Below are 15,063 nucleotides of genomic sequence, written 5' to 3'. Positions count from 1 at the left end.
AAGCAATGTGTAGGCAATTAATGAACTCAACGTTCATGGACCATATATTGCCTATCTTGAAAGATTTATATTGATTGTCAACTGCCTTCAAAGTAAAGTTGGTGTTAATCATTAAACCCCTAATGATTAGAACCTTTGGCCCTCATATTTGAAGATCATGCCTATCTATGTGACTATCAATATCTTTTTTTAAAAAAAGAAGTTTTTTTTTTTATTTTATTTTTTAACACAAACAGACAAACAAACATATAATGTATTTTTTCTGAACAGAGTATTGGCCGGTCACAAATTTAGACTATTTTTAGTCATTTCAATTAAATTTACAGTTTATATATTCTCCTTTTGCCATAGTGTTTGTTCTCTCTATTTTTTTTAAACCAATATTACCCTTTGTCCTAGCCTCTAATCTTAACCAAATTCAATTTTTCCCTTCATCTCTATGTTAACCCCCTTTAAAATCTCATATAGTATAATTCCTAGTATTTCCTTATATTCCCTTAATATAATCACTAACATTTTCCCTTATCAACTGTTTCAATATCCAACATCTTAATACAAATCAATTAATTTTACAATGTTACAATCATTCATTTCTTATAAAAATAATAAACCAAATTATTCTCTACCATACATGATAAATCCCTAAATCTCATCTCTAATTTTCAGTTATTTTATCAAACATGTATATTTATATCTCTTCAACCAGCATCTTAATCATTTCTGCTTTAACCACAATCTATGTGACTATCAATATCTGTTGGAGAGCATTATTTTCTGAATTAGGATCGCAGATAGCTCAAAGGATGAATACAGCACAGAAATAAAACATTAGATTGCACTGAGTCATTCAGCAATGATGAACGTGAACCAAATATGGAAAAGCAAAGACATCATCATTGGCAAGCAAATGTATGTTAGTTTGCTCTATTGTGTTCTCCATAGCTACCTTGTGAAAGTTGGACCTTAAAAAAGCAAGACTGGAAGAAATTCAACTCATTTGAGCTGTGGTTCTGGAGAAGTCTCCTACATATCCTTTGGACAGCAAAGTTGACTAACAAGCAATGCTGGAGCACATGACATTAGATGTGCCACTAGAAGGCAAAATTATGAAACTGTGTCTCCCTTACTTTGGCCATGTCATGAAGGGGGATTCCATGGAGAAAGCAATTATGTTTGGAAGAGTAACCAGTAAAAGGAAACAAGGCTGCCAAATAACATGGTAGCTGGATGCTATCAAATCTGACACCAGCCAACTTTGTTGTTGTTAGTTGCGAAGTCGTGTCCGACCCATCGCGACTCCATGGACAACATTACTCCAGGGCTTCCTGTCCTCTACCATCCTCTGGAGTCCATTTAAGCTCACGCCTACTGCTTCAGTGACTCCATCCAGCCACCTCGTTCTCTGTCATCCTCTTCTTCTTTTGCCCTCAATCGTTCCCAGCATTAGGCTCTTCTCCAGGGAGTCCTTCCTTCTCATCAGGTGGCCAAAATATTTGAGTTTCTTCTTCTGGATCTGACCTTCTAATGAGCAGTCACGGTTGTTCTCCTCTAGGACTGACCGGTTTGATCACCTTGCAGTCCAAGGGACTCGCAGGAGTCTTCTCCAGCACCAGAGTTCAAAGGCCTCAATTCTTTGACTCTCAGCCTTCCTTATGGTCCAGCTTTCACAGCCATACATTGCAACTGGGAAAACCATAGCCTTGACTATACACACTTTTGTTGGCAGGGTGATGTCTCTGCTTTTTAGAATGCTGTCTAGATTTGCCATAGCTTTCCTCCCCAGGAGCAAGTGTCTTTTAATTTCTTGGATGTAGTCCCCATGTGCGGTCCCCATCTTGGAGCCCAGGAAAATAAAATCTGTCACTACCTCCATCTATTTGCCAGGAATTGAGAGGACACAAAACAACTCAATGAAGAAATCAAGATCGGAAGATGTGGAGATATCTGGCCCATAGAATCACTAAGAGTTGGACATGACTGAATGGATAACATCATCATCTTCTTCTCAATGTCCTTGTCCTCAAAGGCTTCTTAGCCTGATATTCTCCTTCATGGTTCCTCATAGTCAAGCAACATCCATAACTTCCATAACTTTTTGGTCTGCATTTTTTTTAAAAAAATTCTTAACTGATTGAATATTCAACTGTATATAAACAAGGACAAGAAGAATGATGCCTGTGCGGATTTTGGTCTATAAAAAAAATCAAAGCCGAAAATTAATATCTTTGATAGAATAATTGAGGGTGGAGGTTGAGGAGTAGGCATTTTATTACTGTCTCCTGATCATGTAAAGATTTATGTCCCTTGAAATCAAGATGAAAACACCGGTTATAAAAAAGTAGTTCCTGCAGAATGGGAAAAGAATGGGCAATCAACTTCTGTCCTTTGCCACCATTACTATCTATTTTAGAAGTCTGGAGGTGGACTTTTATGATGCTGTATTTTTTAATTGAAATGTGTTGCTGAACAAGCAGGTTTATTTACATTTTTATTGCACTTTTATAGAAATGCCTATGAAAGCAACCTTGAAAGTCTTAGTAATGATCTATGGTTTTAAACAAATACTCTGAATGGAAAATGCATAGTGGCATATATTATGCATAACCTACCCAAACAACTGCTTAATGCAATAATCCTGCAAGATAACCTGAATGAGTTCTATGAAATTTCCTATTTCCCCCTCCCCTTTTGGGACCGTGATAAAAAAGGAATAGAGGATGCCTTGGTATTTGGGATGTTAGCCTTTGGTGGTGCTTTAAACCAATCGGGGCAAATCAATTTGGAAATATAAATCTTTTGGTTGTTATTTGCAACATCCTTCATGATGTGCTTTACTGAGATAAATCTATCTCAGCATCTACTTCTTTTTTTTTTTTGCATACTAATTATGATTGTACAGTCCGAAGATAACATGACATCTGGCCTTGGTGAAACTTAAGTACTGTCCTGATTGGGCTTTTCATATTGGGAAGGTCTACTCAGAGTTTTTACTTTCTGCAAGATGAAGATTGAATAGTTAAAAGTTAGGACTCATTTAGTATTCTTCAGAGTGTTGGAAGAAATATCCATCTGGTTCAGTTCCAAGCTGGGTGGAAGACACTGAAAACGTGAAGGCTGATTGGAAAGATGGTTTAATGATGAAGCAGAACCACATGGGTTCTGGGTAGCTGACCACATGGAGTTGAGAATGGGTGGCTTTTATACCTTCTCTTGGGCTTTGCACTTGAGCTTCCTGTTCCTGTGCAAGAACATGTGTTCTATTGGCTGTTGTAGGGGGTCATAGCTGGCTCTGTAGGTTGTCTGAGCTAAGTTTGGTTGAAGTTTGGAGGGTGATGCAATGTCCTTAGGAGATTGTGCCATGTGGTGAGCTCTGCTGCTAGATGGTAGTGGGTTAATCCTACCTTGCTGCAGGGAGTAGTGGGTTACCAAATCTGTATTTCTAAAGCTGCCCCAGCTCAGTTTCATTTGGGAGGGGCTGGGATCTGAGGCTTTGAGTTTCTGTTTCTCTTAAGATTTTTATTTCTTTTTTAGGGGAAATATTTTATCCTGCCTTTTTTAAATATTTCTCAAAATGTTTCATACTTCTAGGAGGGGGGTAGCTTCTAGAGAGGTGGGGGGGGTAGAGACATGTTCTTTGAACTAGCTCTTACCTAAGGATCTTCCTTCATTAGGGGAAAAAAAACAATGTTTTACCAATTTTATTTTGGCCTTCCTTCCTTCCCTCCCTTCCTCCCTCCCTCCCTCCTTCCTTCCCTCCCTCCCTCCCTCCCTCCCTCCTTCCTTCCTTCCCTCCCTCCCCCCCTTCCTTCCTTCCTTCCTTCCCTCCTTCCCTCCTTCCCTCCTTCCCTCCTTCTTTCCCTCCCTCCTTCCTTCCTTCCCTCCTTCCTTCCCTCCTTCCTTCCTTCCCTCCCTCCCTCCCTCCCTCCCTCCTTCCTTCCTTCCTTCCTTCCTTCCCTCTCTCCTTCTTTCCCTCCCTTCCTTCCATCCCTGTCTCTCTCTCCATCCCCTCTGAACAATTCCATGAATGCATAATATTAACAGGATGGAAAAATATAGACTGTCATCCACAAAAGCACATTTTCCATCCTCATGATTTATCACTGATTTCTTGAAGTCAGTGTTCTATTCTTTAGTTTGTTCTAAAAAAAACCCCCACAGAGATTCTGCCTATCATCGGATTATTCTTAGCATGGCAGATGAATCTCAAGAACAGAAATGAGACTTCTTCGATTTTTTTTAATTTGGGAACGTCTTACTGCTTTTTTTAATTTGGGAACGTCTTACTGCTGGGCTGAGTCAAGTAATTACAGTACAACCCAATCCTATGAAGAAGCAGATAGGAAGCATTTTTGGGAGTGCCCCCAAATTTAAAAATATAGAGATATACAGTGTGTGTTTCTGTGTTCAGTACAGATGCATGGTTAGTTATAAGAAAGAGTCAGTTTTCTCCTTTCCTCCCTTTGTATTGCTAGAAATTAGCAATACTGCATGGAAAATAGCATATTACTAGAGCAGAAGCAATGTATAATTTGCAAAGTCTTATATGGTATTCCAGTCAGATCATTCTGTTACTCTTTGAACTGAATCTAATTTCAGATGCTCAAGCATATATCTCATTTAAAGAGATAGATAGAAGAGAGAGAGAGAGAGAGAGAGAGAGGGAGGGAGAGGGAGAGGGAGAGGGAGAGGGAGAGGGAGAGGGAGAGGGAGAGGGAGAGGGAGGGAGGGAGGGAGGGAGAGAGAGAGAGAGAGAGAGAGAGAGAGAGAGAGAGAGAGAGAGAGAGGGAGGGAGGGAGAGAGATCTTTAAATAAGAGTCCAGGTATAGTAAATTAGTGAATTTAAATAAATGAAAATGAAAGTCGAGAGAGAGATTTTTGTACATGCAAAATATTTTGAAAGAGATTATTTTTAAAAAGCTTGGTAGAATTCCTTGGGGTGGGTTGTTCTATTTAGCAATAGAAGAAGGTCTGTTAAATTGTTCTATTCAGCAATAAATTGTTCTATTTAGCAATAGAAGGTCTGCTAAATCTAAGATTGAGGTTTATAAATAATATTGAAATTTTCTCCTCAAAAAGCCCTTCTTTTGCAGGACATCTGATGGTCTGGCATCAAATCAACTGCTAAGATAACAAAGATGTCAGGACCTCTCAGGTTATCATACACGGATGGTGAACTATGTTCAACTTGAAGGCACATAAGTTGGGCAGGCCTCGTTAACTTCTTTGCAGCAGGATTTTTATGACCAAAGGATTTACAGTTATCTTTACTGAAGGAATATTCTCCAACTAGAGATGGAGATACATATACACACATTGAGATGGTAGGTAGGTAGGTAGGTAGGTAGGTAGGTAGGTAGGTAGGTAGGTAGATAGATAGATAGATAGATAGATAGATAGATAGATAGATAGATGATAGTTAGATAGATGATAGCTAGACAGACAGATAGACAGACAGATAGATGATAGATAGATGATAGACAGATGATAGATGATAGACAGACAGACAGATAGATGATAAATGATAGATGATAGATGATAGATGATAGACAGACAGTCAGACAGTCAGACAGTCAGATAGACAGATAGATAGATAATAGATAGATAATAGATAGATAGATAGATAGATAGATAGATAGATAGACAGATAGACAGATGGTAGATGGTAGGTAGGTAGATGATAGATAGATAGATGATAGATAGATAGATAGATAGATAGATAGATAGATAGATAGATAGATAGATGATAGACAGACAGACAGATGATAGATGATAGATGATAGATGATAGGTAGGTAGGTAGATGATAGATAGATAGATGATAGATAGATAGATAGATAGATAGATAGATAGATAGATAGATAGATAATAGATAGATGATCGATAGATAGATGGATGGATGGATGGATGGATGGATAGATAGATAGATAGATAGATAGATAGATAGATAGATAGATTGATGATAGATAGGAAGATAGATAGATAGATAGATAGAGATAGGTAGGTAGATGACAGATAGATAGATGATAGAGATAGATAGATGGATAGATAGATAGATAGATAGATAGATAGATAGATAGATAGATGATAGATAGGAAGACAGATAGATAAATAGATAGATAGATAGAGATAGGTAGGTAGGTAGATGACAGATAGATAGATGATAGAGATAGATAGATAGATGATAGATGATAGATAGATGATAGATAGATATAGTTAGATGATAGAAAATAGACAGACAGACAGATAGATAATAGACAGACAGATATCATTTTAACTCTGCTTTCTTTATTACAAGTACCGATTAACATTGATTACATTGAAAAATACTTTACTAAAATGTAATTCTAGAGGCTCAGCTGTAATTCAGGTTTTGGCTTTGTTAGTTCCTAAGTGAATTCTTAATGTATTCTAAAGATAGCCTTCAACTTTAGAGGAAAAAAAAAAGAGGAGGAGGCAGCAGAAGAGAGATGAAAAGAGGAGAAAGAAGAGGAGGCGAAAATAGTTTCTCACATAACTTTCCAAAAAACCATGAAAGGCTGTTTCACAGTGAAAACTTGAATGTATGCTCTAGAGAGTAACAAATGGTTATTGCCTGTAGAACAATATAACTAATATGACCAAATGAAGCAGCGTTTAATTCAGCTGTCAGTTTAGCAGCTAAGCTAGAGCCATTCGTTCCCTTTGAATCAGAGTAAGTTTTGCATGCAGAATCCGGATGTGCCTTGGTATGAAAAGGCAGAGCCCATTGAAGGTAATCATTACATGTGTTGCCAGATGGACAAGACTACATGGACCCATCAAAGACCATCTGGGAAAAAGGAAAGCAGGAAACGGGGAAGGAGAGGCTTTCCTTATGGACAGGAGCAGATTGTTTATCTTGTAATGGCAAAATTATTCTGAGTTAAAAGAAGGTGTTCTGTCCCCATCTCACACACGGACACAAACAGTCAGCCAGGGGTTAAATAAAACTTGCAGACAATAAATTCCTTCGATAACAGGATTGGCAGCAACCCAGTAGCTGCTTGCCAAGAACTTTACTCACAGAGGGAGGTGTTCCTCCTCCGTCAGATAAACCAAAACAAATACACAAAGTCAAAGAATTGTCAAGTCCAGTCCGTATTAAATCCAAGGCAGGCAGATAACGTAGTTTCAGAGATACCATGCGACTCACTAGTTGTTTAGTTTTGTCCTCCACAGAGCCTGAATGGCCACCACACCCCCTTTTATCCCCTGTGGGGTGTGGTCCAGTGACTCAGCTTAATCTCTGGCATGCCTCCTTTTCTGCTGCGTGCACTTGTCTCTCCGATGCTGGCCAAGGTTTATCTCTGTCACTGTCCGACTGCAACTGTTTGGAGATACCTGGCTCCTGGCCAATTTCTTCTCCCTCGGGAGACACCTGAGGCATTGCCAGAGAGGAGAGTTCTGGAGAGGGAGGCCTGGCCAACTCCTCTCCTTCACCTTCGGAGTCTTCTCCCTCCGATAAGACGGGCTCGGGGGTCAGAATCACAACAGAAGGTCTGCTCGGGAGCAATGTTATATTTCTTACATCTTATCACCTTGTTATGATGCAAACATTATATGTATGATTATGCCTATGAGTGATTATTAAGCAAGGGGATGGGGAACTGCATCTGGGTATGTTGTGTCGATGTGAGTCCTTGTGGTCTAGTGGTGAAGATGCTCTCCTCTCACTAGGAAAGTTGAGAGTTCAATTCTAGATAGCAGTAGATTTTTCTCTCCTCATACAAAAAAAATGGCTGTGAACCCCACTGTGGTGTCAGGAAGGGCATCTGGCCAGTAAATGCTCGGCTCCATCCAGTCGCCCAGACTCTACCCCCAAATTAAGGGATTACTGGGTGGTAAAAAGGGAGTTTATATGAGTTCTAGTGCATTGGTGCTTTTAAAGTCCCACTCTTTCAAAACGAAAGGTCGGCAGTTCAGCGGTTCAAATCCCTAGTGCCACATAATGGGGTGAGCCCCTGTTACTTGTCCCAGCTTCTGCCAACCTACATTCAAAAGCATGTAAAAATGCAAGTAGAAAAATAGGGACCACCTTTGATAGGAAGGTAACAGCGTTCTGTGCACCTTTGGCAATTAGTCATGCCAGCCACATGACCATGGAGACGTCTTCGGACAGCACTGTCTGCTTGGCTTTGAAATGGAGATGAGCACCGCCCCCTAGAGTCGGGAACGACTAAGACATATGTGCAAGGGGAACCTCTACCTTTACCCTTTACCTTTTCCAAACACTTTGGACATAAGTGTCCTGTCCTGTTGCAAAAAAAAAAAGAAGAAGAAGAAGAAGAAGAAGAAGAAGAAGAAGAAGAAGAAGAAGAAGAAGAAGAAGAAGAAGAAGAAGAAGAAGAAGAAGAAGAAGAAGAAGAAGAAGAAGAAGAATTGGATGAGTAGAAACCTCTCTTGTTTTGAAAACATTAAGGGGAAAAAAAGTGTTGAAGTACCAAACAAATATTGCTTTTCTCATTTGATATTCAGCTATCAACCTTCTAACCAGGGAAACATGGATGTGACTTCAGTTCCTGTGAACTATGAGGTTGTCCTTCCTCATTTAGTCTTCCTACCTGCTAAAAGATTGTATAATTTCACAAAGGGAGCTTTGCTCATAAAAACTCAGTGGGTTTCATTCCTCCTTGTGGGAAGTTCTATTTGTTTTCTGTGAATACAGCTATAAAATCAGCAAGAGACCACTCTCAACAGGATATAGGAGAATGCAGAGATCCAGAACTTTATCTTTTATCATAGCTTATTACTTCTCGACTCTCATAATGTAGCAATAGAGCTAAATAAAGTCATGGACATTTATAGTAATGCACACTGTGAAAGCAACTTAGGGTGATTAATTAACTATCTAATTAATTTGTTTGCCAGTGGATGTGGCCACCCATCTCATGTAGCATGACTCTGGGTGGCGTACAAACATAGCAACATGACCAATTTTGGAACATTAAATGGGAAATCAAAAGAAAAACACCAGAAAGTCAAGATTGTGGGATAATAACAACTACCTAACATCATACAACATCATTTAACTAGGAGAATTAAAGAGAACTAAGGAGTATATTTTGGATCTTAAGTATACCTTGCATGGTTGAATATGTGTCAGGAGCAAAAGACAAGGTCCACATGTGAAGGTTCAATTAAGCTGATTTATTGCTTCTTCTTTTCTTTTTCTTTTTTGACATTTTTAAAATTATAATTTATTAATTCCAGAGTGGTATATCAAGCTATAGAGTGCTCTTTTTCCTCTTTACAATTTTGCAAGCAATACATTATACACTCTCATTTAAAAGAATTAACTTCCACCACTCAACAAGCTAAATTATGTCTGTCAGGGCGCTGATTAATCCCATTCTGCTTTGGGATAATCGCACCTTGATTAAGAGGAGTGGATCAAGACTTTTCCTTGCCAGCATACTTTAAGAAAACAAAACCCAAAGATATATCTTCTAAGAAAACTCATTTATTTGTTATAAAGAAAATAAAAAATCTAACTATCTAAAAAAATTGTTACATTTTTGCAAAAGTTTGTGCTGGCTATTTCTCAGCCGGACCTTTTCTTGGCAGGAGAAGAAAGGAAAGTGGTGTGAAGGAATGTGGGTGGATGACATGCGCAGTTTAGCTTACTGATAAGGATTCTTGGCAAGCTACGGAAAGTCTGATAGTCCAGAAATGAGAGCTCAGCTGGTAAATAAAAAGAATGCAGTGACAATGTCTTCATCTGGAAGAATTAGCATAGATTTTCCCGGAGGATGCAGAAGAGATGGAGAATGTACAACTTTTTTGAAAACTAACAGAAGTCATGCAAATAATTCATTCCAAATAAGTATTTTCATATCACTCTGCACAACACTGTATTATGTTGCTAGCAAATAGTAATACTATAAAAACCATGATAATTACAGTACTTGGCCATGTATGATACTAACCATAAAAGCAGAACTGATTTTCAAAAGCACTTATATTCAGACTGTGGTAGTAATAAATATATTTTCTCTATCCTATGTTGTTGAAAGCTGACATTACAGACTTGTACTGTCCAATTCATTAAAAAAAATCAAAATGTCTAGAACTAACATTAAATTTTCATAACTTCAATGATGATACAAACTAGAGTATGATGTAGCCTTATGTAATTTAAAATCAAACAAAAGCAGCATCAGTACAATGGTATTGCTTGGCGAGCAGCGCCTTACTTTCTTTTGCCTTTTGTGTCAGTAGTCTGAAAAACACTAGAGGCAGACATGAGGTTTTCTATATATTGTCCAAGAATATGATTTTCTGATTTCAATTTCAAATTTTCTTCTTTAACGACGTCTACTTTTGCAGACAGATCTTCAAGTGTATGCTGCACTTCCAAAACCTGATTGATCAGTCATGTTTTTTCTTCTAATTCTACTTGATTTTCAGTCTCAACAGCATCCATATCCGCATTCATCATTGTTAAATAGATTCTTTCCGTCCTCAACTTCTTGTGAGATATGTGCCAGATACCCTGGCACTCTGACCCCAGCCGAGTTCAAAAGCAGTCAATTCACCTGTGCGATCTTTTCCTCAGCCAACCAGTAGCGCATGCGCCTTCAAGCTGATTTATTGCTAAAAGCCTGTGCGCAAGAACATTCTCAACTAAGGGTAAGCTTCTGGTTCGGGTTAAATAAAGGTCAACAGCACTCAAGAATAGTTGGTCTTTTTTAAAAAAAAATTAAAATAAAAATCAGGGGTGGTATTCACTTACCTTCACTACCAGTTCACAAATGTGAGTGTGTATGCCTTCCGTGCATGCGCAGAGCATCAAAAACAGGGCGTGATGACGTCCAGGCGGGTGGGCAGAGCCTCCCACAGCTGCCGCTACAGGTTCGCTCGAACCTGATAGAACCGGCTGAATACCACCACTGATAAAAATGTCAAATCAATGCGTGAACAGAGTGGCACCTGGGCACCATACATTCCAATACGAATGAAATTGATCAAATCAAACATCATTATTACATTCAATCAACCTATGTATCTCTAATAGCCATACACATCTATGTTAGATTACAATCTATCCTTATTCAAGTATTCCACCTATTTCTCACTATTACTTTCTCTTTATCAAATACAAATGTATATGTTAATATTCCCTTTATTTCTATCACTTATTCTAGCTTTTAATCATGTCACCCTATATTAAAAGGCTTTTTCTTTCTTTCCTATCTAACTGCTAATCCTGTCACCTTCCTAAAAAAGAGAGAAAAGAAAAAAAAAGAGTAGAGTGGGAGAGTGAAGGAACGACAACTCAAAGCAGCGACAGAAGAAAGGAAACATCCATCCATCATCTCTTGCCCGCTTTATACTTTAATTGCTATTCTTTAAAAGAAAGAGAGGGAATAGTTTTTATTATTGATTATTTATTAGTTTAATTTATATGCCGCCTTTCTCCAGAGACTCAAGGCGGCTTACAATACATTTTAAAAAAATCATTATAAAAACATTTAAAAATTAAAACATTAAAACCCATTAACACCATTTATGGCCGGATCTCACAAGATCGCAACAGCGAGATCAACAGCCCCAGGCCTGCCGGAAAAGCCAGGTCTTCACCACTTTTTGGAAGGCCAATAGGGTGGGAGTGGTACAGACCTCAGGAGGTAACAGGTTCCAGAGAACTGGGACAGCCAAAGAGGCTGGCGGGCCCTCCCCCTCAGGCCTGCCAGCCGGCATTGTTTAGCTGACAGGACCCGAGTTGGAGGAGACCAACTCTGTGGGATCTTACCGGTCACTGGGAGCTATGTGATAGAAGGCGGTCTCAAAGATAACCTGTCCCTGGCCCTGAGCCATGTAGGGCTTTAAAGGTAATAACCAACACTTTGAATTGTGACCGGAGACCAATAGGGAGCCAGTGCAGCTCGCGGAGAATTGGTGCAATGTGGGTGTATCTAGGTGCACCCACGATAGCTCGCGTGGCTACATTCTGGACCAACTGTAGTCTCCGAACACTTTTCAAGGGTAGCCCCATGTAGAGCATGTTGCAATAATCTAACCGTGAGGTGACAAGGGCGCGAGTGACTGTGAGAAGAGCTTCCCGATCCAAGTAGGGTCGCAATTGGTGCACCAGGCGAACTTGTGCAAAGGTACCCCTAGCCACAGCTGTCAGATGTTGCTCTAATCTTAGCCGTGAGTCTAGGAGGACACCCAAATTGCGAGCCCATTCTGAGGGGGACAATTTCTCCCCCCCCCCAGAACCAAGGATGGACAATCAACATAGTCTTTAGGAGGCAATACCCACAGCCACTCGGTCTTGTCTGAGTTAAGTCTGAGCCTGTTGACTCCCATCCAGACCCTCACAGCCTCCAGGCACCAGCACATTACATCCACTGCATCACTGAATTGTTGGTCTTATTTCATATGTGGCTACACAGGGATTCTAGGCTGATTCCCCCTTTTTACTCCACCCCTAGGGGTTCCCCTTCCTTCTCGCCATATAATATCTTGCATTATGGTATCTCAAGAGGTTCCATCATCATATATGACCATACTTCATGAAATCAGGACCTCCTTTATAAATATTATAAGTGTCTTTTTTTGTCTTAATAGCAATAGCACTTATATACCACTTATATACCACTTATGTAAGTGGTATACTTATTTACCACTTTACAGTGCTTTACAGACCTCTCTAAGTGGCTTACAGAGTCAGCCTATTGCCCCCCAACAATCTGGGTCCTCATTTTACCGACCTCGGAAGGATGGACGGCTGAGTCAACCTTGAGCCTGGTGAGATTCAAACAGCCAAATTCCAGACAGCCGGCAGTCAGCAGAAGTAGCCTGTAATATTGCACTCTAACCACTGTGCCACCACAGCTCTTAAATAGTTTGGATGAAGACATGGGTGGTCTGCAGAGAAGAGACAAAAATGTCAACATGGCCATTTCAGTTGCATGGTTCTGGGCCACCATTTTGAATTTTTAATCCTCTCATTTCCTCCCTCCCCCAGCAGGTCTTCCTGCAGGCAGATTCCAGCCCAAATCTCCTTGTCTACCATGTATTTAACATCTGGTTCTGCTTCATTACCAATTTTATTCTGTTAGGTAAAAGATTAGAAACCTTTTTCTTACTCGGAATGGTTATAATATTCTCATTTGGAATGCACTGCTGAATTCTGCCAGCAAGTGAAAAGCATAATATTTTCTAAAGCATTTCTGCTATTCTTGTTTTAATGAGAGCTGGCAGAATCTGTTGTCTTTCTTGCCTGCTGATTCTATAATGTTAAGGCTTTTTTTTTCCCCTAGTGAAATTCACTTTCTTCAGTTTTAACAGGTAAGTAAAAAAAAGTTTTGCATTTTAAATGCATTTCATTCCATTTCGGTATTTGCAAATTGTTTCTGGAGGACAGGCAACACATTAAATATTAGATCCAGTTTGATTAAAAAATAAGCCTTTGATTAAAAAATAAGTTGGGAGGGAGGGAGGGAGGAAGAAAGGATGGAAGGAAAGAAGGAAGGAAGGAAGAAAGAAAGAAAGAAAGAAAGAAAGAAAGAAAGAAAGAAAGAAAGAAAGAAAGAAAGAAGACAAGGAAGAGGGGGAAAAGACAGAAGAAACTAGAAACACTATTGATAAGAGGAATAATGAGGAATAATTGTTGCAATCCTTTGCATTTGCTTCTGACACCACAGAAGGAACTGGACAGAAACTTCAGGAAATAATATGTCTTGTTTATGATTTAGAGAAATGATGAACCTACCCAGGATTTATAGCTATTGTACATTAAATCTTTCAAACAATCTGATTGAGTCGATGCCTTAATTTTCAGATTCATCGTTTAAAGAAAATGTATTAGAGTTATACAGTATGATCTGAAAACACCAGAGGAATGAAACAAAAAGTGACACAGTCATTAGTGTGTGGTTTGAAGCAGATGATAACAAAATTTAAATAAAAGAATAAATTTAAATAAATAAATCAATAAATCAATATCAATCAATCAATCAAGGAAGAGGGGGAGAAAAAGACAAGAGAGACTAGGACCATCATTGATAAGAAGAATAATGAGGAATAATTATTGCAATCTTTTGAGTTTGCCTCTGACACTACAGAAGGAACTGGACAGAACCTCCAGGCGAAAAAAAAATATGCCAATGTTTTAGAGAAATGATGAACCTATCCAGAATTTACAACTATTGTACATTAAATCTTTCAGCCAAGCTGATGGAGTAGGTGCTTTAATTTTCAGGCTCATAGTTTAAAGAAAATGTATTACAATTATATGATCTTAAGACACCAGAAGAATGAAAAAAAAGTGGCACGGTCATTAGTGTGTGGCTGCCTAAAATGTGTGTGCCATCTGCTTCAATAAATTATGACAAGGATTTATTATGTGGTGCACTTTTGTGGTGCACTAATAAGAACAAGAAGAATGATACTGGAGTTAATTGTACTCCATTCAAACATAACATTTTTTCCCCTTTATGTGCAGATAGCAGCGGTACTCTCTCGTGCTTTGAATGACCGAAACTCACTCCTTCCTTCCTTCCTTCCTCCCTCCTTTCTCTATATTTGTGTGTGTGTGTGTGTGTGTGTGTGTGAGAGAGAGAGAGAGAGAGAGAGAGAGAGAGAGAGAGAGAGAGAGAGAATGAATAAAATAATCTGAGCTCAGTCCAGAACTTTTCAAAGCATTTCTTGTCTGTATAAAAATTCAAACTCAGATTATATATTAAGCATATGAATCAATCAATGTCATGTCTATTATATCTGGAACATGTGCCATTTCTTATCATGCTTTTTTTGGGGAGGTTTCAGAAGGTGAATTTTAATGGCAATTCAGCAAAACTACCCTGAATTAAAAACACATATAATTGCCTTGTAAAAAAAGTCCACCCATTGTCTATGGTTTTATAGACTCTCAGGGTGATGGCAATGAATTCTGGAAAGGAAGTTCCAGAATCAAAGCCAGAAGAATTAGAAGTTTGATTGGTTGGTAAGTAGCTAGCTGGGTAAGGTAGATTTTTCTTCTTCTTCTTTGAGCACACGGAGAACATAACTATAGTACTTTCTTGTTCTTTTCCCAGTT

The 15,063-nt window shown here is 38.9% G+C and overlaps 1 pseudogene; it reads right to left on the bottom strand.

Moving 5' to 3' along the window:
- Positions 1 to 10,206: 10,206 nt before the first annotated feature.
- LOC139316595 (short coiled-coil protein pseudogene) lies at positions 10,207 to 10,497 on the bottom strand (annotated as a pseudogene).
- Between the last annotated feature and the right edge of the window lie 4,566 nt (positions 10,498 to 15,063).

Source organism: Pituophis catenifer, unplaced genomic scaffold (assembly GCF_029215685.1).
Source record: "Pituophis catenifer annectens isolate HBS135680 unplaced genomic scaffold, rPitCat1.0.hap2 SCAF_4, whole genome shotgun sequence".
Taxonomy (NCBI): Eukaryota; Metazoa; Chordata; class Lepidosauria; order Squamata; family Colubridae; genus Pituophis; species Pituophis catenifer.
The sequence above is the reverse complement of the archived record's forward strand: the minus strand, read 5'-3'. Positions and strand labels throughout refer to the sequence as shown.